The 17,692-nt window shown below is 35.2% G+C and overlaps 1 pseudogene; it reads left to right on the forward strand.

Moving 5' to 3' along the window:
• Window positions 1-771: 771 nt before the first annotated feature.
• LOC107780117 (NDR1/HIN1-like protein 10) lies at window positions 772-1,899 on the forward strand (annotated as a pseudogene).
• Window positions 1,900-17,692: the final 15,793 nt, after the last annotated feature.

Raw genomic sequence — 17,692 nt, forward strand, 5'->3', positions numbered from 1 at the left:
GGTTAAATTTCTTTATTACAATCATCATCTACGATAACTCTTTACGGTAAAAATTAAGTTTTTCTTAAAACTAATTTTTTTATATTATGTTTCACTTCATTATAACAACCAAAAAATCACTATATAAAAGTTTGTATGTATTTAAAAACAACTACCATGCATAAATTTGTGAGGTAGCAAAAAGTGTAAATGAATTGATAAACTTACAGAATTAGAAATTTGGGAGAGATTATTCATGTTTTTACGGGTCAAATCATTCATGAGGAGCCTAGACGTACTACGTGCAACTTCTTTAACCTTTCTAAGAAGCTAAATCAAGAAACATTGGAAAAGAACAAAAAATACACGTAAAAGTGGGGTTCTGCGCAGCCCTTAATTACATTAGTTTTCTTAACCACTTGAAATTAGAAAAGAGGAATGAATTTTAGTTATTTTTTTCCAAGTTCCATATCCTATCACACGACATGCCAGTATAGATATTTATTTCCAGTTACTCTTCTCAGATCCCTTCCAAATTGATATCTTCTTAACTAAATAGTATCATGTTCTATAACTTATACTATACAACACAATATGAAGAAGGCTGAAAAAATAAGAATTGTTGACTAAAATTTAAGTCAATGACTCTATCTTGATTGGAAATTTCCAAGAAATATCTTATTCAGTACATACATATATGATTAATTTTTGTAAGGTATTGCCAAAACGCAACCGTGTCTTTTCTAACAACATAAAAACACGGCATTTTCTAATAATCAATCCGCTTTTGCTTACCAATTCCACAATTCAAATCTTACACAAATATTATACACATTAAACCAAAGACTGAAACGACACATATGACCTATATATATTCAACTCCACGCACCAAAGGATAATATCAATCTCATCTCTATTATTGCATCCTATACATATACCAAAGAAACAAAGTAATATAATCTGTACTTTATTTTTCTTGAGCCATGCCGGAATCCAACTTGAACGGAGCATATTATGGCCCTTCCATTCCGCCACCAGCAAAATCCTATCACCGCCACGGCCGCGGCAGCAGCTGCAACCCATGTAGCTGTCTCTTTGGCTGCCTCTGCAATTGTTTTTTCAAAATTATCTTCACCCTTCTGATCATCCTCGGAGTCATTGCATTAGTACTCTGGCTCGTTCTTCGTCCTAACAAAGTCAAATTCTACGTGACCGATGCCACGTTGACACAGTTCGATTTGTCCAACACAAACAACACTATTTTCTATGATCTTGCTCTTAATATGACTATTAGAAACCCCAACAAGCGTATTGGAATTTACTATGATTCAATTGAAGCTAGAGCTATGTATCAAGGCGAGAGGTTTCATAGTACAAATTTGGAACCATTTTATCAGGGTCACAAGAATACTAGCAGCTTGCATCCAGTGTTCAAAGGTCAAAGCTTGGTTCTATTGGGAGACAGAGAGAAATCCAATTACAATAATGAGAAGAATTTAGGAGTTTATGAGATGGAAGTGAAGCTTTACATGCGTATTAGGCTAAAGGCTGGTTGGATCAAAACACACAAAATTAAGCCAAAGATTGAGTGTGATTTCAAGGTTCCTCTGGAGTCTAATGGCAGATCATCATCTGCTAATTTCGAGGAAACTAGATGCCATCTTGATTGGTAGTTTTCTTCTATCATCGCACCATTATTGATCGTCTTCACATTTCGATGGAGTTTGCTTCTGTTTTTTCATTATTTTTATATATTTAGATTTGTTCTATTTCCTATATTCTTTGGATATTAGCAGATATTCTTGATTATGGGATTTCTATCCCTTTTGTTTTTCCGGCGTTTAGTGTTCATTGATATACATGGTACCATCTTGTTATATTTGGATATGGTTGTATGTAAATAAATAATGAGTTCGTCTATATTTTTGCTGATTTTCTTTATTCTGGAAATTCTTTATTATCACGAGGATACTTGAGTTTGCTTATTAATTAGTTTGAAAGTTGATTAGAGCGTACGAGGACTGGTATGCTAAGAAGGTACTAAACCTAATTTTGTTATTGTTAAATAACACGTTGACATTGTCCTTTCACAAAGAGAATATATAGTAAAGTTCAGGTTGCACCGTGTAAAGTTATAAATGTCAAATTTGTTATAAGAAAAATTAAATTACCGGGATGTCTACTCTTCCTCCATGATTTTCTCAAATGCTTAATGATATATTCAATGACATATTTTTCTTTCACTTTTCATGCCTATATAAAGGCCTTGTAATAGATAGGAAAATACACACAATTGAAGAAGAAATAAAAATCTCTCATCTCTTTCTCATATCTCTAAGCTTGTTTTTTTTCTTGTTCTATATTGTTACTTTGAGATATATTGTTACCACTCTGTATTCAAAACCGGTAAATCAATAAACGTTAGTTTAAGAAAAAATAAAGCAGAGGAAATTCCGAGCCCACAAGTTTCTTGTATTTCCTTAAGGAATTTAATCCCCTCACAATGCCCAAGGTTGCGGATTAATTCCTTCTAGGATAGAACGGAATAACTATTCTGTGATAGCGGCACTTCAAATCACATAATTTCGGCGAACTCAAATAGCGGAGCAAATCACACAAAATGCTTACGTTTTGCTTTTGAATAACCAATGCAGTATGCAGAAAATTGAGGGGAGAGATTTCAGATTTTTAAGTGGTGGAAAATGAGGTTAAGCCTCTCTATTTATAGACAATGAAAGGGTGAGATGAAGAGGTGCAATCCAAGAGGCGCCTCTTCCATTTCCCATTCACACCCCAATGAAAGGGTGAGATGAAGAGGTGCAATCCAGGAGGTGCCTCTTCCATTTCCCATTCACACCCAAGAAGTATCTCTTCCATTTTCCATTCACACCCCTTAATAAAAACGCAACAATCCCCCACATGGATGGGGAATGGACATATGTGGAAAAACATGCATGAAAATACTGTGTGATTCGCAATTAAGGATTAGTTACATCTGGATAAGTAGGTTTTCCTTTGAACTTTCCGTAGTGAGCTTATGTCGGATATACTCGGTAAATCGGTAGATTTGATATCTTTGAGCCGTCGAACTTTGGTGTATACCTAGACAACCATAAGTCACACAATCAACCCTTAACCGTCTTTGGCTCTCATTGTTGTATTCGTTTCAGCCATGAATACCACCTAGTTCATAAGTGCGAAGAGAACTGGCCTTACTGAATTCTCCTTGAAGCGGCTTACACTTCACACTTACATAGGTGATTCCTAAGCGTGTTATCCCGTAGATACACTATTTGATATACCCCGTATCAAATTTAGAAACCATTAAAAAGTCTTAACGCTTTATCCTTAGTACTGAACATTGTCTCATCACGAGAATGGACCAAAAAGAAATTTTATTTGACAATGTTGAACTGTCATTATTGACTTTGTTTGATCTCCTTGAACCTAGATCTTGGAATTTCCAGTCTTCTAGGTAGAGTTACCGCCACAGTGACTTGTCCTCGGCCATAGTCCCATTCCCTTTGATGACTTCTCAACCGCCTCTCTAGGTAGGCCTTTTGTAAGTGGATCCGATACATTATCTTTTGACTTTACATAGTCAATTGTGATAATTTCACTAGAGAGTAGTTGTCTAACGGTATTATGACTTCGTCGAATGTGACAAGATTTTCCGTTATACATAATGCTCCCAACCCTTCCTATTTCTGCTTGATTGTCGCAATGTATGCATAAAGGTGCCACAGGTTTGGGCCATAATGAAATGTCTTCTAAGAAATTCCGGAGCCATTCAGCTTCTTCACCGACCTTGTCTAAAGCTATGAACTCAGACTCCATTATAGAGCAGGTGATGCATGTCTATTTGGACGACTTCCAAGACACTGCTCCTCCACCAATGGTAAACACGTATTCACTTGTGGATTTTGATTCCGTTGATCCGGTGATCCAATTTGCATCATTATATCCCTCAACAACTGCGAGATAATTATTGTAATGCAATGCATAGTCTTAGGTATATTTCAAATATCCCAAAACTAGTTTCATTGCTATCCAATGAGCTTGGTTGTGATTACTTGTGTATCGACTAAGCTTACTTATCGCACAATCTATATTAGGTCATGTGCAATTCATAATGTACATCAAATTTCCCAACACTCGAGCATATTCCAATTGAGACTTGCTTTGACCTTTATTCTTTATAAGAGTATGGTTTAAATCAATTGGCATTTTTGCTTCTTTAAAGTCCAAATATTTGAACTTTTCAAGTACCATTTTAATATAATGAGATTGAGACAAAGCTAGACCTTGAAGAGTTTGAAAGATCTTAATTCCCAAAATAAAATCGGCAACTCCTAAGTCTTTCATATCAAACTTACTAGTAAGCATGCGCTTAGTAGTATTTATGTTAGCAATGTCGTTACTCATTATCAACATATCATCCACATATAAACAAACAATGACTATTTGATTTGGAGTATTCTTAATGTAAACACATTTGTCATACTCATTGATCTTGAAACCATTTGACAACATTGTTTGGTCAAATTTCGCATGCCATTGTTTTGGTGCTTGTTTTAGTCCGTAAAGTGACTTAACAAGTCGACACACCTTCTTTTCTTTTCCAAAAACTACAAACCCTTCAGGTTATTCCATATAGATTTCTTCCTCTAAATATCCATTTAAGAAGGTTGTCTTTACATCCATCTGATGGATTTGAAGGCCATACACAGCGGCTAATGCTATTAAGACCCGGATAGATGTAATCCTTGTTACCGGCGAGTATGTGTCAAAGTAATCAAGACCTTCTCGTTGTCTAAACCTTTTAACAACTAATATTGCCTTATATTTGTCAATAGTACCTGATGCTTTCATTTTCTTTTTGAAAATCCATTTAGAACCCAAAGATTTATTTCCCGGAGGAAGATCAACCAATTCCCAAGTATGATTACTTAATATGGATTCTATCTCACTATTGACTGCCTCTTTCCAATATTGTGCTTCCGAGGAAGACATTGCTTCTTTGAACTTTTGAGGCTCATTTTCTAACAAAAATGTCAGAAAGTTTAATCCAAAGGAAGTAGTTGTCCTTTGACGTTTACTACGCCTTGGATTTTTCTCATTAAACGTACTTTCCTTTTCTTCTTCTCGAGGTTGCTTAGATGTTTCACTAGACGACTCACATTCATTTTTATACGGATAAATATTCTCAAAGAATTCAACATTATCGGATTCGATTACCGTATTAATATGAATGTCGGGATTTTTTAATTTATGAACCAGAAAACGATATGCTTTACTATTTCTTGCATTTCCTATGAAAAGGCAATCAACCATTTTTGGTCCAATCTTCACCCTTTTGGGTTTAGGAATTTACACTTTAGCCAAACACCCCCACATTTTAAAATATTTTAGGTTGGGTTTCCTACCTTTCCATTTTTCATATGGAATAGATTGCGTTTTGTTATGGGGAACTCGGTTGAGTATTTGATTCGCTGTAAGAATAGCTTTCCCCCACAAGCTCTGGGGTAAACCCAAACTTATCAATAAGGCATTCATCATCTCCTTTAACGTTCTATTCTTTCTTTCAACAATTTCACTAGATTGCGGTAAGTAAGGGGCAGTTGTTTAGTGAATAATGCCATATTCCAAACATATTTCTTCAAAAAGAGATTCATATTCACCACCCCTATGAAATACTTTTTTTCACCGCGAGATGGTATTGACTTCATGTCGCAAATATCTGTGTGAATTAAGTCTAAAAGATTTGAATTCCTTTCAACTGAATTATAGGGATATTTAACATACTTTGATTCCACACATATTTGACATTTCGAGTTATTGCATTCAAACTTAGGCAATACTTCCAAATTAATCATTTTTCGCAAAGTTTTAAAGTTGACGTGGCCTAAACGTTCATGCCATAAATTATTTGACTCAAGTAAGTAAGAAGAAGCTAGAATTTTATTCATATCAATAGCAATTATATTGAGTTTGAAAAGGCCTTCCGTAAGGTAGCCTTTTCCTACATACATTTCATTCTTACTAACTACAACCTTGTCGGAAACAAAAACACACTTAAATCCATTCTTGACTAGAAGTGATGTCGAGACTAAATTCTTCTGCATTTCATGAACATGAAGGACATCATTTAGAGTCACAATCTTGCCAGAAGTCATCTTCAAAGCTATCTTGCCCGTTCTATCAATTTTTGCAGTAGCGGAATTTGCCATAAAATCTGTCTCGTTGGGTCCAGCGGGAGCATAAGAAGTAAACAACTCCTTGTTAGCACAAACATGACGAGTTTCCCCCGAATCAATCCACCATTCTCTAGAATTTCCGACTAGGTTGCACTCCAAAAGCATGGCACATAAATCGTCTATTTCATCATTTTTCTCAATCATGTTTGCTTGACTTTTCTTCTTGTCCTTCTTTGGTGGATGACATTCAGTAACCTTGTGTCCAACCTTTCCACAGTTGTGACAATTACCTTTGAATTTCTTTTTTCTTGGGTAATTCTTTGGACCAGACGACTTCTTTCTCTTTTTGCTCGTTGAAGCTTCCTCAACAATATTTGCACCTATAATTGTTGAATTTCCACGAGACTTCTTCTCAGCATCCTTATTGTCCTCTTCAATCCATAGACGAACAATAAGGTTTTCAAGCGTCATCTCCTTGCGCTTATGTTTCAAGTAATTCTTAAAGTTCTTCCACAGCGGAGGCAACTTTTCAATAAATGCCGCAACTTGAAACGCTTCATTTATGACCATACCTTCAATCATAAATTTATAATTAGTAAAATAATCAATATCTTGAATAAAAATATTGGCTCGGTTTATACCTTCAACAAGGAGGTCATGAACAATAACTTGCAATTATTGGACTTGCGTTAGGACAGATTTACCGTCAACCATTTTGAAATCCAGATATTTGGCGGCCACAAACTTCTTTAGTCCAGCATCTTCAGTCTTGTACTTCTTTTCAAGAGCATTCCACAATTCTCTTGATATTTTCATGATGCTATAAACATTGTAGAAGCCATCTTCCAAGCAACTTAAAATATAGTTTTTGCATAAGAAGTCAGAATGCTTCCATGCCTCAGTGACCACAAATCGCTCATTTTTAGGAGTTTTTTCTCCATGAACTGGAACGTCTTCACTGATAAAGCACTGTAAACTGAGTGTGGTCAGGTAGAGGAATATTTTCTGCTGCTAACGCTTAAAGTCCACACCGGAAAACTCTCCGGGTTTTTCTGCCGGTGCAGGTTGTGCGACTTAAAGACGCAGTTGCCATTGTAGCAGTAGTCCCAACAGAACCATTCTGTTATTCCGCACTTGTTGTCATTTTTCTGTTAAAGAAATTGACAAACAGAATTAGTATCTCGGTGAAGTTTTTATATCTTCTAACCGAATACAAGCAACCAAGTTTTTATATCTCGGATTGAGTAGAAAGTCACAAAGACTTTAATCTCAAACTGGAGTAGAAAATCTGAAGATTTTAATCTATAAAACGGGAGTAGAAAATCAATAAGATTTTAGTCTCCCAAAATAGAATGTAAGATGAATACAGAAATAAATAATAAATTCCTCAAGCTTGTTACCACTATGTATTCAAAACCAGTAAATCAATAAACATTAGTTTAAGGAAAAACAAAGCAGAGAAAATTCCGAGCCCACAAGTTTCTTGTGTTTCCTTAAGGAATTTAATCCCCTCACAATGCCCAAGGTTGCGGATTAATTTCTCTCAGGATAGAACGGAATAACTATTCTGTGATAGCGGCACTTCAAATCACAGAATTTCGGCGAACTCAAATGGCGGAGCAAATCACACAAAATGCTTACGTTTTGCTTTTGAATAACCAATGCAGTATGCAGAAAATGGAGGGGAGAGATTTCAGATTTTTCAGTGGTAGAAAATGAGGCTAAGCCTCTTTATTTATAGACAATGAAAGGGTGAGATGAAGAGGTGCAATCCAAGAGGTGCCTCTTCCATTTCCCATTCACACCCCAATGAAAGGGTGAGATGAAGAGGTGCAATCCAAGATGTGCCTCTTCCATTTTCCATTCAGTGCCTCTTCCATTTCCCATTCACACCCAAGAAGTGCCTCTTCCATTTTTCATTCACACCCCTTAATTAAAATGCAACATATATTTCATAATACGTTATCAGCACGAAGTCTCTAACCTCAAGGTTGAAATCCACTTATGTATTACATGCACGTCTTTCTGGTACAACAACAAGTTCGAGCTTTAAACCATATAAGTTTATACCAATATTTGGAATAAGCAATGGTCCGGTTATTAGAAAATTAGTATTTATGTGGCTGCTAAGGATGTCACCTTGTTAAATTTTCATGAACTAAATAATATGTGGCATGCTGTATACTAAATAATCTACAAAATTAAAATTATACTTTATTATGTATGTTTATGGTTTTACCTTATAATACAATTTTAGTATGCCTACTATAATGATTATACATTAGTTTACTGTCAAATATAATATAATAATAATAATACTCGTAATTATTTTATTTAAATAAAATAAAATATTCGTACAAGAAGTATGTACTACACCAAATTTTTCATTGATGATAGTTCTTATCAAATTAACATGTTGAATCATTTCTATATGGAAAGCATATAGTAGTAGATAGTAGACAGAGATTTGTCCCCTAATTATTTTTTGATTCCCTGATTAACCTAAAGGTTCTGCTATATCTCTTTATTTTTCTAGAGAGCATAATACTTAGTTTCCACAAAAGTGCAGGTAACTAGTTGTAATGACCCAACCGGTCATTTTGACCTTTAGAACCCCGTTCTTTAAAATAAAACTTCCCGTATGTACTTTTAATGATTTATGACTTGTGGGGATTATTGGTTCGGGATTTAGAAATGTTTGGGTTGAAATCGGAACACTTGGTTCCTTAAGTTGGCTTTAAAAGGCCAAGTTTGACTTTGGTCAATATTTTGAGAAAACAACTCCGGAATAAAATTTTGACGATTCCAACAGCTCCGTATGGTGATTTTGGACTTAAGAGCATGTTCAGAATTTTATTTGGAAGTCCGTAGTTAAATTAGGCTTGAAATGGCTAAAATAAGAATTTAAGTTTTAAAGTTTGACCGGGGAGTTGACTTTTCGATATCGGGATCAGAATTCAGTTCCGAAAATTTTCATAGCTCCATTATGTCATTTATGACTTATATGCAAATTTGAGGTCAATCGGACTTGATTTGATAAGTTTCAACATCCAATGTAGAAGTTGGAAATTTTAAGTTTCATTAAGCTTGAATTGGAGCATAATTTGTGGTTTTAGCGTCATTTTATGTGATTTGAGGTTTCAAATAAGTTCGTATGATGTTTTAGTACTTGTTGGTATGTTTGGTTGATGTCCCGAGGGCCTCGGGTGAGTTTCGGATAGTTAACGGATTAAAGGTTAGACTTAAAATAGTTGCTGCAATTTTTCCTTTCTGCTGGAAATTTTGGGCCACAATCGAGCCCAAGATCGAGGCCCAGTATCGAGACCCATGATCGAGGCCATGATTGAAGCCATGATCGAGGTCAAGGATCGAGGTCATGATCGAACCACGATCAAGGCCGAGGATCGAGGCCATGATCGAAGCCACGATCGAGGTCGAGGATCGAGGCCATAATCGAGGCCGAGGATCGAGGCAATGATCGAGGCCACGATCGAACCATAATCGAGGCCGAGGATCGAGGCCACGATCGAACCACGATCTATCAAATTTTGCCTTTTGATAGAGGCTTTAAAAGGCCAAGTTTGACTTCGGTCAACATTTTGAGAAAACGAACCTAGAATAGAATTTTGACGATTCCAACAGCTCCGTATGGTGATTTTGGACTTAGGAGCGTGTTCGGAATTTTATTTGGAAGTCCGTAGTTAAATTAGGCGTGAAATGGCATAAATAAGAATTTATATTTGGAAGTTTGAGCGGGGAGTTGACTTTTTGATATCGGTGTCGGAATCTAGTTCTGAAAAATTTCATAGCTCCGTTATGTCATTTATGATGTGTGTGCAAAATTTGAGGTCAATAGGACTTGATTTGATAGGTTTCGACATCGAATGTAGAAGTTAGAAATTTTAAGTTTCATTAAGCTTGAATTGGAGCATAATTCGTGATTTTAGCATCATTTTATGTGATTTAAGTTTTCAAATAAGTTCGTATGATATTTTAGGACTTGTTGGTATATTTGGTTTAGGTCCCGAGGGCCTCGGGTGACTTTCGGATGGTTAACGGATCAAAAGTTGGACTTAAAACAGCTCCTGCAATTTTTCCTTTCTGCTGAAAATTCTGGGCCAAGATCGAGCCCAAGATCGAGGCCCAGGATCAAGACTCACGATCGAAGCCATGATCGAAGCCACGATCGAGGTCGAGGATCGAGGCCATGATCGAGGTCATGATCGAACCATGATCGAGGCCGAGGATCGAGGCCATGATCAAAGCCACGATCGAGGTCGAGGATCGAGGCCATGATCAAGGATGAGGATGATCGAAGCCACGATCGAGGTCGAGGATCGAGGCCATGATCAAGGCTGAGGATCGAGGCCATGATCGAGGCGGCGATCGAACCACGATCGAGGCCGAGGATCGAGGTCATGATCGATGGTTGCCTAGGCAGAATTATAAAAGAGGGCATTCGTCCCATTCGCCATTTTTAACAAATTGGAGCTTGAGCAGAGGCGATTTTTGATAGTTTTCAAGGAAAAGACATTAGGGTAAGTGATTCTAACTCGGATTTGGTCAATATACACGAATATATCATTATTTTCACCATTTAATTAGTGTTTTGAGATTGAAATTTGGGAACTTTTTAGAAATCTCATAGAAACGAATGTTTGAGATTTCGGTATCGATTCAGAGTCGGATTTGAGTGAAACTAGTATGGTTGGACTCATAATTGAATGGGTTGTCGGATTTCGTAACTTTCGCCAGATTCCGAGACGTGGGCCCCACAGACGAATTTTTAATTAATTTCGGATTTTTATTGAAAAATGTAGTATTTTGTTATGGAATTTATTCCTATAATTTTTAGTAATTGTATCGAATTATTTTGGCTAGATTCAAGCCATTCAGAGTTGGATAATCAAGGAAAAGACCTTCTAGTTGATTGAATTGGAGCAAATTGAGGTAAGTCTCTTGTCTAATCTTGTGAGGAAAAAATTACCCCATAGGTAATTAAAGCAATAATTGTTGCTAATTGTGGGGGCTACGTACGCACGAGATGACGAGAGTCCTTGCATAGCTACTATAAATGCTAAAGTCCGGGTAGTTTAGGACTCAAAGCATAAATTAATTGTGTAAATTGTATTCTTTGTTTAATTAATATTATTTGATCTATATATACATATTGTGAATTGTTAGATAAAAATATTAAAGGATGAAAATCCCATATGCTTAATTTTCTGTGTAAATTAATTAATTGTTAAAAAGAATTTGTTTATCCTCCCGAATTTATCTTATAATGAATATACTCTCTTTCCGGAGGTACATAAGAAAATATTCTTTTTTCTTGTAGAGCGGGCCGAACGCCTCGACAGGATAGATGTATCTATGGATCGTGACGCACGTCTCTCGGAAGTATACATGACACTCTGGATCGGGCCGTACGACCTCGACAGAAAATCGTGCTTAATAATAATAATAATTACACGATACTTGGATAGTTTATTGCAACTTGTAAAGCTATTTGATAAATTTGAAATTTATGGGAATTGAAGGATTTAATTAATAGATTGAAAATTGTTGCATTTGGAAGGATTTTTATTATTTCTGCTAATGGAATACAAATTATTATTAAATCTGTGAATTATGCTGATTTAAATAATTATATTTTATTTTATTTATTATTGTTGACCCTTAGTGAGTGTCAAAGTCGGCCATCTCGTCTCTACCACTTCGAGATTAGGCTTGATACTTACTGGGTACACGTTGTTTACGTACTCATGCTACACTTGCTGCACTTTTTGTGCAGGATCTGAGACAGATACTAGTGGAGGACCTATCATCGCACATCCTCGTTATCCAAGGGCGTAGTGGTGAGCTACCTTTTTGAGCCGTTCTGCAGCTACCGGTGCCTCTTCTTGTATTATTTTTTTCACTCTGTCTATTTTCATTTCAGACAGTATTTGGAGTTTTGTATATTCTACTAGATGCTCGTACACTTGTGACACTAGATCTTGGCACACACATTGGTAGAATTTGGAGTCTTATTATTTTTTTTGGATTTAAATTTATCGGTATATTTTTATTTTCTTTAATATTGCTAATAAAATAATAAAATTACTTGGAAAAGTATTCTGAAGATAATCGATATATGTTTAATTTATTAGTTGGCTTGCCTAGCTGTAGTGTTGGGCGCCATCATGACCTTTAGGTGAAATTGGGTCGTGACACTAGTAGTACTATATTATTCTATTTGATACATCATTTTTCTTTAATGTTTTGGTCATATCACTTTCATCTTGAAGTAAGCTTATTACAGCAAAGACCACATGTGAACTTTTAATATTATTTTGTATTTTCATATATCTGTTTGACACTAATTACTTAGCTGATTTGAGTAATCAAAAGTCTATTGTTGAGAATTATATCCAAATGACATTATGAAGAGTTTAACTCAAGAGATAAGCATTTCCTTCGTATTTGAAATTATTTTTGTCCTTAGCTATTAATGATATCAACTTCAAAGAGTTCAAGTCGCAATGCACCATGAGGGTAAGACATCAGGATCAAGTCCTGATGCTCCATGATGATAAGAGTTGGGTTTGAGTCCAATTCATTATGGCCTAACATACCTTTATATTGGCAAGATATTGGATATGAGTCCCACTATACCATATTGATGATATAATGATGACTAAAGGAAAATAATATATTTTTCATGAAAAGGCATGAATATTGCCCCACTTGATTTGCTCCATTCTTGAAGTGAATGTGGTAGCGGCGCATAATAAGTCTAAATGAAGACAAGTGGTTGAATAATGAACATGGGTGGTCCAAAGATCAAAATAATAATTATCATCACTATGATTATAAAAGGAGAACAATAAGGGTTCTAAAAATAGTCCTTCAAAATGTGAAGGCAATGTTTATCATCAAATTGATATGAAAAATAATAAATCACGACGTTGATTATGATCCATTCCTTCAAGAGAATGTGATTTGTGATAAGCATTGAGAATGCAGACTCATTCCTAAAGGTGAATGTGGAAATATGTGATAAAAGTAATGAATAAAGACATGCAATGCATGATTAGATGAATACCACACAACTCACTTCTAAGGAAGGTTTGAGTGAAATAAAGAGAATAAATATTATTGTGTGGTTATATGAATATGTCATTGGTCGCGTACATGTGATACGCCAAAAAATATTTTGGTGTGCCTTATAAAAGGCTATTGAATATCTTCATATTTCTATAATCATAACGGGTAAATATGAAAGATTTCCCGATTTTCTTTCTATTTGTACTGCACAAATATAAGCATGATGATGAAATCATATGTCACAAGTAAACTAGAGGTTTACTGAAACAAATATTAGTTCACATGACCGGTTGACCATCTCGGTTCAATTATGATGCGAAAAATTAATTGAGAATTACATTGGCATATATTGAAGAAATATAAGATTCTTCAAGAATTCTCTTGTGATGCTTATTCTCATGATATACCAGTCAAGGTTGGGATTGAATCCCTTGATATCTGGAACGAATAAAAGGTGATAAATATATGGGCTCAGTCACCTTCCATGTGGACCGTTTACTATTATATAATTTTAATAGATGCATTTATTCTATGGTCACATGTGCATTTGTTATCAACTTGCAGTTTGACTTTTGCAAAATTGATTGCTCAAATTATTAGAGCACATTTCCAGAATATAAATTATGATGATTTATCTTGATAATACTGATTTAAATCCAAGTTGGTTTAGCAGAAATTATATGCCTCCAATTATATCTAAACCATTGGTTATGAGAACAAAACTACCAAAATAAAATTTGGTATGTGATGTATTAGTTAATATACAACAACACTTGTACGCATCTAGCCAAGTTATGATAAGTTCTCCCTATCACAATTGGTTCAGGGTTAGGAACCAAATAATTTCCATCTAGAAATATGAATATGCTATATGATTTAATTATTCCACCACAATGCACAAAGATGGATCCCCAAATAAGGCTAGGGATATGTGTTGGTGATTCCAACAATAGGGGGAGAAAATGGACAGATGAAAAAGTAATGCATGTAATGAATTATTATGAGTACATCTAGATCCTCGTATGAGAAAATGTGAACTTGAAGTTCAAGTGATAATTCATTTGCAAAATATTACCAGGCGTATTTGCTGACCCAAAGCTAAATGTCATATTCAGCTTCTAATGCTCCAAATAAAATAAAGTTCATAATGAATAGAGTCTATGGTATGCATGAAGTATAATAGACTAATCGGTTCCAAAGATAAAACTCCTTGAAGAAAGAGAGGAGAAAATGTTCGAGATGGTCATTATAAGGAGGCAAGTGCTCTAGAAGAGCACCACGACATAACACTTCATAAGACCTCATGGAAGAGGCTCATGTACCTGAAAATAATAAGATAAAGAGATATCAATAAGTTATGTCTTTATTGGGCAATAGTAGAACCGATATAAAATGATCGTCGACGATATTGTTAATATAATATAGCGCTCAATATTATTAATATTGACGAGGATCTTGAGCTCAAATCTGTCATGAAATTTGGACAGATAAATGATTGGCCAAATGAAAAATACGCAATAAAAATTGATTTCACCTAAAAATATGAAGTTGGACGGATAATCCCAACACTTGAAAGTATAAAGCCAGTGGAGGTATAAATGTGTTCTTGTGCGAAAAAGGTCAAGTCGATAGACATAAAGACGACTTGTGTCACAAGAAGATTTGTAAATATCCTGGCATTGATTATATAGAGACATATTCTCCTGTGGTGGATGTCGCCATTTCAGGTTTTCATCTGGCAATACAAGAAAAACGTGATATGCGTATAATGGAAATCATTGAAGGATTTAAATTATTCTGAAGCATATTAAAGTTTCCAAGAAATTTATTAAATAAAGCTTCAAAAATCCTTATATGGATTGAAACAATCAGGTCGCATGTGGTATAATAGCCTGAGTGAGTACCTATTGAAAGAAGGGTACAAGAATGATTCAATTTGTCTTTGTGTCCTTATAAAATGATCTGGATCTAAATTTGTTATAATCTCCGTGTATGTTAATAATTTAAATATCATTGGAACTCCTAGGGAGTTTCCTAAAGCAGTAGACTATTTAAAGAAAGAATTTGAAATGAAAGATCCTCAAAAGACAAAATTTTGTCTTGGTCTACAAATTGAGTATATGAAAGATGGAATTTTTGTCCATCAATCAACATACACTAAAAAGATTTTAAAGCGATTCTATATGGATAAAGCACATCCATTGAGTACCCCGATGGTTGTGAGATCCCTCGATATAAATAAATATCCATTCCGGCCTCATGAAAATAATGAATAGCTTCTTGGTCCTGAAGTACCCTATCTTAGTGCAATTGGTGCACTAATGATATTTCTAACATTACAAGGTCTGACATAACTTTTTTAGTTAATGTCTTAACAAGATATTGCTCTGCTCCTACAAAGAGATATTGGAATGGAATCAAACACATATTGCGATATCTAAAAGGGACTACCGATATGGGATTATTTTATGGTAATGATTGCAGTCCCGATCTTGTTGGTTATGCTGATGCAGGGTATTTATCTAACCCACACAAGGATCGATCTCAAATAGGCTACGTGTTTACATATGGAGGCACTGCCATATCTTGGCGATCGACTAAGCAATCAATTGTGGCTACTTCATATAATCATGCTGAGATAATTGCTATTCATGAAGAAAGTCGAAAATGTGTATGGTTGAGGTCTATAATACACCTTATTCGAGACAAATATGATTTGAAGTGTAACAAACTACCCACAATTTTGTATGAAGACAATGCAACATGGATAGCCCAATTGAAGAGAGGAATCATAAAAGGGGATAAGATAAAGCACATTTCACCAAAGTTATTTTTCACACATGATCTTCAGAAGAATGGTGATATCAATGTGCAACAGATCTGTTCAATTGATAATATGGCTGATTTGTTCACCAAATCTCTACCGACATCAACCTTCAAGAAACTAGTGTACAAGATTGGAATGTGAAGGCCTAATGATGTGAATTGATGCTCTCATCAGGGGGAGTTAATACGCGTTGTACTCTTTTTCCCTTACAAGGTTTTGTCCCACTGGGTTTTCCTTGTAAGGTTTTTAACGAGGTAATCAAAAGGTGTATTTCTAAACATGTGTACTATTTTTCCTTCACTAGGATTTTTTCCTATAGGGTTTTTTTCTAATAAAGTTTTAACGAGGTACATTATCTATAGACATCCAAGAGGGAGTGCTATAAGAAAAATCAAATTATGGTAGTTGTCTACTCTTCCTCCATGATTTTCTCAAATGCTTAATGACATATTCAATGACATATTTCTATGCTTAATGACATATTCAATGACATATGTTTCTTCACTTTTCAAGCCTATATAAAGGCCTTGTAATAGATAGGAAAATACACACAATTGAAGAAGAAATAAAAATCTCTCATCTTTTTCTCTCTATATCTCTTAGCTTGTTTTTTTTCTTGTTCTATATTGTTACTTTGAGATATATTTCATAACAAAATTAAATTTTTTGATTTGAAAATTCAACTCTCTCTTGGTCCTATGGTTCAATTTGTTTCTAGCAGCTTGATCTTAATAGTTATCCTATATAAGTTCCACTTTGGAATTACGTAATACATTACCCGGAAAAGGGTCTAAACTACTCCTATTATTTGATAAATGGTTTACTTATAGCCTCCGTCCATCTATCAGTCCAAAAATACACATTGCGTCCATCTATTAGTCCAAAAGTACACACTACGTTAATTTTAGAACTCAAATCTGCACTCTTAAGCCATAAAAATTTCATTTTTACCCTCTTCGATTTTGCGTGTGCAGTCCAGGCATGTTTCCGGAAAGCTTTTATGTTGAAAATGGATGAAAATAAGAATTTATGCCTTAAAAGTTAATTTTAGTTGACTTTGGTCAATATTTTTGGTAAACGGGCCCGGATCCATATTTTGACGGTCTCGATGGGTCCGTATCAAATTATGGGACCTGGGCGTATGCCCGAAATCCAATTCAGAGGTCCCTAGCTGAAAATTATTTATTTTTAAGAATTGATTGATGTTTGGCATTGTTAGTACCGGGTATGTATTTTGGTTTCCAAACCCAATATAGGTTCATTATGATATTTAAGACTTGTCTATAAAATTTGGTGAGAAACGGAGTTGATTTGACGTGATTCAGACGTTCAGTTGAGAAAATAGAAATTTTAAAGTGTTCTTGAGAATTTCATTTGATTTGGTGCTAACTTTGGAGTTCTAGGTGTTATTTTGGCGATATGATCGTGCGAGCAGGTCCGTATGATGTTTGTAGACTTGTGTGCATGTTTGATTTGGAGCCCCGAGGGCTCGGGGTGAGTTTCGGATAGGCCACATGATGTTTTGGACTTGGGAAAAATCTGGTTTTCTGCACATTCTAGTGTCTGACATATCCTTCTTCGCGTTCACGAAGGTCCTCTC

Source organism: Nicotiana tabacum, chromosome 24 (assembly GCF_000715075.1).
Source record: "Nicotiana tabacum cultivar K326 chromosome 24, ASM71507v2, whole genome shotgun sequence".
NCBI lineage: Eukaryota > Viridiplantae > Streptophyta > Magnoliopsida > Solanales > Solanaceae > Nicotiana > Nicotiana tabacum.